This window comes from Nicotiana sylvestris, chromosome 2 (assembly GCF_000393655.2).
Source record: "Nicotiana sylvestris chromosome 2, ASM39365v2, whole genome shotgun sequence".
NCBI lineage: Eukaryota > Viridiplantae > Streptophyta > Magnoliopsida > Solanales > Solanaceae > Nicotiana > Nicotiana sylvestris.
This window is the reverse complement of record NC_091058.1, coordinates 66,790,914-66,798,854: the sequence shown is the minus strand read 5'-3', so window position 1 is coordinate 66,798,854 and position 7,941 is coordinate 66,790,914.

Genomic DNA, 7,941 nt, shown 5'->3' with positions numbered 1-7,941 from the left:
AGGCATATGTTGATTCTCGCATTATTGTTCAGTTTTCTTTAAATTTAAGTCTTTCGCATATTTATTTAATTCCGTTGCGTTCATGCTATCGCCGATAATTGTTAAAAGAAGTAATTGTTAACGATGTAAGCAGTTAAGGATTGGCTTGCCTAGCTCTCATTAGTAGGTGCCATCACGACTCCCGAGGGTGGAAAATCTGGGTCGTGACAAGTTGGTATCAGAGCTCTAGGTTACATAGGTCTCACAACTCACGGAGAAGCTCAGTAGAGTCTGAGGGATCGGTACGGAGACGTCTGTATTTATCCTCAAATGCTAAATGAACTTCTACTTTGTTCTTCATAGATGGCAAGAACACGCACCTCCTTATCTACCGCTCAGCAGCCCGAGCCCCCTGTAGTAGCTTCCACTAGGGGCAGAGGGTGAGGCTGAGGCCTTACTAGTGGCCTTGGTAGGGGCAAAGCTCAACCCCAAGCAGCAGCACCAGTGGCGGAGCCTCAGGTTGATTTTGAGGAAGAGTCTCCAGCCCCAACAGTTCTGGTGGGCCCAACTCAGGTCCCAGAGGGGTTTATCGCTACCCCAGTTCTTCAGGTCGCTCTGGTTTGATTGGTGGGCCTTATAGAGAGTGTCACCCGAGCAGGTTTGCTTCCAGTAGAACCAGCCACTTCTCAGGCTAGAGGAGGGGCTCAAACTCCCGGTACTCGCACTCCGGAGCAGGTAGCTCCCCGGATTCAGGTTCCAGCGGTTCAGCCAGTGGTGGAAGTTCAGCCGGGTGTAGGGTCTCAGATCGACAATAGAGAGGCTATGTCCGCCGATGCTTTGTAGAGACTGGACAGATTCACCAAGCTCTTCACTACTACTTTCAGTGGAGCTTCTTCTGAGGATCCCCAGGATTTCCTATACAGCTGCCATGAGGTTCTCAGGAACATGGGCATTATTGAGACCAATGTGGTCGATTTTGCTGCATTTCGCTTATCTGGATCCGCCAAAACTTGGTAGAGGGATTATTGCTTAGCGAGACCAGTCGGATCGCTATCCTTGACATGGGCGCAGTTTTCAGTGTTGTTTCTGGAGAAGTTTCTCCCCGTGACACAGAGAGAAGCCTGTCGGAGGCAGTTTGAGCGCCTTCAGCAAGGTTCCATGATGGTCACTCATTATGAGACCAGGTTCATCGATCTAGCTCGCCATGCTCTTGTCATACTTCCCACCGAGAGAGAGGGGTTGAGGAGGTTTATTGATGGTCTTATTCAGCCGATTCGTCTTCAGATGGACAAGGAGGCCGGGAGTGAGATTACATTTCAGGAGGCGGCCAATGTGGCCCGTAGAGTTGAGATGGTTCTGTCATAGGGAGGTGGTCATGGGTCGGATAAGAGGCCTCGCCATTCGGGCAAATTCAGTGGTACCTCGTTTGGAGGTAGAGATTCATATGGTGGAGGTCATCCTCCTAGGCCCTTTCAGTCAGCTCTTCAAGTCTCCCATGGTACTTCAGGTGGTTGTGGTTCTCATACGCACTATTCTGATCAGCAGCCTTATGATGCACCATCAACACCTATCAGTGCATCGCCGCTTTAGAGTTTCTAGGGTCATCTGCCCCAGGTCGAGGGCTTGTTTTACTTGTGGCGACACAAGGCATATTGCTAGGTATTGCCCTCGAGCTTCGAGCAGTTCTCCGCATCAGGGTTCTCGTGCTATGGTACATGCACCAGATGTCCCACAGCCTGCCCAGCCAGCTAGAGGCGGGGGAAGAGGTGTTGGAGGTGGAGGTAGAGGTCCTAGAGGTGGATCTCAAACTGCCAGAGGTGGAGGTCAAAGAGGCAGTTCAGGGTGGTGGGGCCTAGCCCCGATGTTATGCACTTCCAGCCAGGCCCGAGGCTGAGTCTTCAGATGCAGTCATTACAGGTACTATACTGGTTTGTGATAGAGATGCTTCAGTGCTATTTAATCCAGGGTCTACGTATTCGTACGTGTCATCTTATTTTGCCCCGTACCTGGTCATGCCAAGTAATTCATTGAGTATTCCTGTTTAGGTGTCTACACCGGTGGGTGATTCTATTATGGTTGATCGAGTTCATCGTTCTTGTATTGTAGTGTTTGGGGTCTTGAGACCCGTGTCGATTTAGTGCTTTTAGACATGGTCGATTTTGATGTTATATTGGGAATAGATTGGTTATCCCCATACCATGCTATCTTGGATTTTCATGCCAAGACCGTGACCTTAGTCCTACCGGGTTTGCCCCGTTTAGAGTGGAGAGGGACCCCTGGTCATTCTACCCGTAGTGTTATCTCTTATGTGAAGGCTCGGCGTATGGTCGAGAAGGGGTGTTTGGACTATTTGGCTTATGTTCGCGATTCTAGTGTGGAGGTCCCTTCTATTGATTTTGTACACATTGTTCGGGAGTTTCCTGAGGTTTTTCCTTCAGACCTGCCGGGTATGCCTCCCGACAGGGATATCGACTTTTGCATTGATTTGACTCCGGGCACCTAGCCCATTTCTATCCTGCCGTATCGCATGGCCCCGCCGGAGTTGAAAGAGTTAAAGGAACAGTTGCAGGATTTACTTGAGAAGGGTTTCATTAGACCCAACATTTTGCCTTGGGGTGCGCCGGTGTTGTTTGTGAAGAAAAAGGATGGGTCGATGAGAATGTGCATTGATTACCGGCAATTGAACAAGGTTACGATCAAGAATAAGTATCAACTGCAGAGGATTGATGATTTGTTCGACCAGCTTCAGGGTGCCAAGGTATTTTCAAGGATTGACTTGAGATCTGGCTACCATCAGTTGAGGATTAGGGCATCCGATGTCCTTAAGACAGCATTCCGCACTTGGTACGGGCATTATTAGTTCTTGGTTAAGTCATTCAGGTTGACCAATGCCCCAGCAGCATTTATGGAGTTGATAAACCGAGTGTTCAAGCCTAAATTTGGACTTGTTCGTGATAGTCTTTATTGATGATATCCTGATATATTCCCGCAACCAGGAGGAGCACGAGCAACACCTCAGAGTGGTTCTTCAGACTTTGAAGGGCAGTCAGTTATATGCTAAGTTCTCGAAGTGTGAGTTTTGGTTGAGTTCGGTGGCATTCTTGGGTCACGTTGTATCAGCAGAGGGTATTCAGGTTGATCCAAAGAAGAATGAGGCAGTCAAGAACTGGCCTAGACCAGCATCAACTATAGAGATTCAGAGTTTCTTTGGATTGGCAGGCTACTATCGTCGGTTCGTAGAGGGGTTCTCATCTATTGCAGCCCCGATGACCAGGTTGACCCAGAAGGGTGCCTAGTTCAGATGGTCGGACGAGTGTGAGGTGATCTTTCAGAGTCTCAAGACAGCCCTGACTACGGTGCCGATGTTAGTTTTGCCCACAGGTTCAGGGCCTTACAGTGTTTATTGTGATGCATCTCGCATTGGACTTGGTGCAGTGTTGATGCAGGATGGCAAGGTCATTGCCTATGCTTCGAGGCAGTTGAAGTTTCATGAGAAGAACTATCCAATGCATGATTTGGAGTTGGCAGCCATTGTCCACGCATTGAAGATTTGGAGGCACTATCTATATGGCGTGGCATGTGAGGTGTTCATGAATCATAAGAGTCTTCAGTATTTGTTCAATCAAAAGGAGTTGAATTTGAGGCAGAGAAGGTGTGTGAAGTTGTTGAAAGATTATGACATCACTATCCTATATCACCCGGGAAAGGCCAACATGGTGGCCGATGCTTTGAGTAGAAAGTCAACCAGTATAGGCAATCTTGCTTACATTCCAGTCGGTGAGAGGCCGCTTGCTTTGGATGTTCAGGCTTTGGCCAATCGATTTGTGAGGTTGGATATTTCTAAGCCTAGTCGAGTATTAGCTTGCACGGTCACTCGTTCTTCGTTATTAGAGCGTATCCGTGATCGGCAGTTTGATGATCCCCACTTGTGTGTCCTTAGAGACACGATGCAGTGTGGGGGTGCCAAGCAGGTTACCTTAGGTGATGATGGAGTTCTGAGATTGCAGGGTTGAGTTTGTGTGCCTAATGTGGATGCGTTTCGAGAGTTGATTTTAGAGGAGGCCCATAGTTCCCGGTACTCTATCCATCCGGGTGCCACGAAGATGTATCGGGATTTGAGGCAACATTATTGGTGGTATAGAATGAAGAAGTATATCGTTGCCTATGTGGCTCGGTGTATGAATTGTCAGCAGGTTAAGTATAAGCATCAGAGGCCTGGTGGTTTATTTCAGAGGATTGAGCTTCACGAGTGGAAGTGGGAGAGAATCACTATGGACTTCGTTACTGGACTTCCGTTGACCCGGAAGAAGTTTGATACAGTTTGGGTCATTGTTGATAGGCTGACCAAGTCAGCGCATTTCATTCCTGCGGCAGTCTCCTATTCATCCGAGAGTTTAGCTGAGATCTTTATCCGGGAGGTTGTTCATCTTCATGGTGTACCGGTATCTATCATTTCGGACCGAGGTACGCAGTTCACCTCGCATTTCTGGAGAGCAGTTCAGCGAGGGTTAGGCACCCAGGTTGGGTTGAGTACAGCATTTCATCCTCAGACGGATGGACAGTCCGAGCGGACTATTCAGATATTGGAGGATATGCTCCGAGCTTGTGTTATTGACTTTGGAGGTTCGTGGGATCAGTTGTTGCCTTTAGCAGAGTTTGCCTACAACAACAGCTACCAGTCGAGTATCCAGATGGCTTCTTATGAGGCTCTATATGGTAGGCGGTGTCGATCTCCGATTGGATGGTTTGAGCCAGGAGAGGCTCGGTTGTTGGGTACAGATTTGGTTCAGGAGGCCTTGGACAAGGTCAGGATCATTCAGGATAGGCTTCGTATAGCTCAGTCCAGGCAAAGAGCTATGCAGATCGTAAGGTTCGAGATGTGGCTTTTATGGTTGGTGAGCGGGTATTGCTCCGAGTGTCACCTATGAAGGGCGTGATGAGATTCGGGAAGGAAGGCAAGCTTAGCCCAAGGTTCAATGGTCCATTTGAGATCCTTGATCTAGTGGGAGAGGTAGCTTATAGACCTGCATTGTCGCCTAGCTTATCAACCGTACATCCAGTGTTTCATGTGTCCATGCTTCGGAAATATCACGGCGATCCATCCCACGTGTTAGATTTCAGCACTATCCAGTTGGACAAGGATTTGTCATATGAGGAGGAGCCGGTGGCTATTCTATACCGACAGGTTCACCAGCTGAGGTCGAAGAGTTTTCCTTCGGTTCGTGTTTGGTGGAGAGGTCAGCCTCCTGAGGCATCGACCTGGGAGTACGAGTCCGATAGGCGGGACCGTTATCCTCATCTTTTCCCCCGACTCAGGTACTTCCTTCTTCTATCCGTTCGAGGACGAACAGTTGTTTTAAAGGTGGAGAATGTGACGACCCAAAGAGGTCATCACCTGTTTCTAATTGAAATCTATCTCCGAGGCCTTGAAAACCTCATATAGAGTTGCCTCGATTTGTGTGCACAGTCCGGGCGCGTAGTCGAGAAGCTTAAACGTGAAATCTTGTGAAAATTTCTAAGTTTTTACCTCGAAATGAATAGGTTTAACTCCAGTCAATATTTTGGGTAAACGGACCCGGACCCGTGATTTGATGGTCCCGGAGGGTTCGTAGGAAAATATGGGACGTGAGCATATGCCCGAAATCGAATTCTGAGGTCGCATGCCCGAGTTATGAATTTTTAATTGAAATTATTTTCTAAAAATGTTTAAAGAAAAGTGAAATGAAAACTGATGTGAAAGTAATGGTATTGGGCCGGTATTTTGGTTCCGGCACCCGGTACAAGTCTTATATATGTTTTGAATCACTCCTGTAAAGTTTGGTAAAAGAAAACGAACGTCGTTTGACGTGATCTGGACCCTAATTGGAAAATTGATGTTTAAAAGGAAATATGAGGAATTTCATGGATCTTAAGATCCAATTCGATGTTCATGACGTTATATTGGTGATGTGATGACACGAATATGTTCGTAGGGTGTTTTGAGGTAGTGTGCATGCTTGGTTTAGAGATTCAAGGGCTCGGTGAGTTTCTAGTAGGTTTCGGGATGCCTTAGGCTTAAAAATATCAGATGTTGCAGGTTCAGAGAAATATTGCAGGCCTCTGAACCCTTTGGCGCGGCTCGCGAGGAAACATGTGCGGCCGCGGTCCGCGGTGGGTGCTGCGCGGCCACGGTCGGACTTGCACGGTCCACGCGGGGCATAGATCCGCATGCCTTCAGGAAGCCTGTGCGGTCGCGGTCCTTCTTGCGCGGTCCGCGGTGGGGACTTCGGAGGGGTATAAATACACGTGAATTTCAGTTATTTTACACTTTTCAAAACCCCAAAACATAAGAGGCGATTTTCCAAACAACTTTTCTTCTCCAAAACAATTAGTAAGTGATTTCTAACTTATTTTCTTCAATTCTTAACATCTTTTAACATGATTTCAACTTTAAATCAAAGATTTTCATGGGGAAATTGGGTGATTTGAGTAGAACCTAGGTTTTTTCAAAAATTGGGGATTTGGACCTCAATTTGAGGTCTGATTTCAAAACAAACCATATATTTGAATTTGTGGGGGAATGGGTAATCGGGTTTGGTTTAACCCTAGCTTGAGGGATTAGGAGTTGGGTCATAATTGCTACTTGCTTCTTGTTGAGTACGACGTATAGGCATGGTGACGAGTATCTATATGTTGGTGTCAAGCATAAGCGTGGGTCTTATCTAGAAAATTGTTGTGTTTTTGAATGACACCTTGTATACTTTAATTAATGATCCTCTATGATTAAGTATTTCCATTAATTGAACTGAGTACTAGCAAATTGAGATTGGTTATAGCTGATTCTCCCTTGTCGGGATGACTATTTCGATATCCTTGTTCCCTTACCGGGAAGTTATTATATTACTTATGTTCCCTTGCCGGGAAGTTATTATACTACTTATGTTCCCTTGCCGAGATTTCTTGTGATTGTGTGGTGAATTGAAAAGGGAACGGGTGGTACGCCTATCACAAGATATTATGAAATAGGAGCGGGTGGTACGCCTACCACAAGATATTATGAAATGGGAGCGGGTGGTACGCCTACCACAAGATATTAGGAAATGGGAGCGGGTGGTACGCCTACCACAGGATATTATGAAATGGGAGTGGGTGGTATGCCTACCACAAGATATTATGAAATGGGAGCGGGTGGTACGCCTACCACGAGATATAATGAAATGGGAGCGGGTGCTACGCCTACCACAAGATAGAATGAAATGGGAGCGGGTGGTACGCCTACCACGAGATATGAGAAATGAGATCGAGTTGCACGCCTGCAACAAGTGGAAACTGAAAGTGAAACTTGCCTTTATTTTCTTCATTTGTGATAGAAGTTATAGTGCTAGCTTCCTTATTATTCCCTGTTAATCCTTTTAACTGCTATCACCGAAGCATGTTCCCCTTCCCCAGCTTTAACTACTTATTACTTTTTTACTTTTCCACCATATATTATATAACTGTACAGGTTTATCTGGAGTCTAGTCCTAGCCTCGTCACTACCTCGTCGGGGTTAGGACATACACTTACCAGCACATGGGGTCGGTTGTGCTGATACTACGCTTTGTGCTTTTTTGCACAGATCCAGGTTTTGGACAACAGCAGTAGCGCGGGAGCCAGCCTTCAGTCCAGTGAGACACTGAGGTAGCCTTGCAGGCATTCGTAGGCCCGGCGTCTCCTCTATCTTTTATTTCCGTCTGTTATCTCACATATTCGAGACAAACAGTTTATATTTTCTTTCAAACGGTTGTATTTAGCACTCTTAGAAGTTCGTGAGTAATGTGACACCAGTTCTTGGGTGGAGGCATATGTTGATTCTCGTATTATTGTTCAATTTTCTTTAAATTTAAGTCTTCCGCATATTTATTTAATTCCGTTGTGTTCATGCTATCGCCGATAATTTTTAAAAGAAGTAATTGTTAACGATGTAAGCAGTTAAGGATTGGC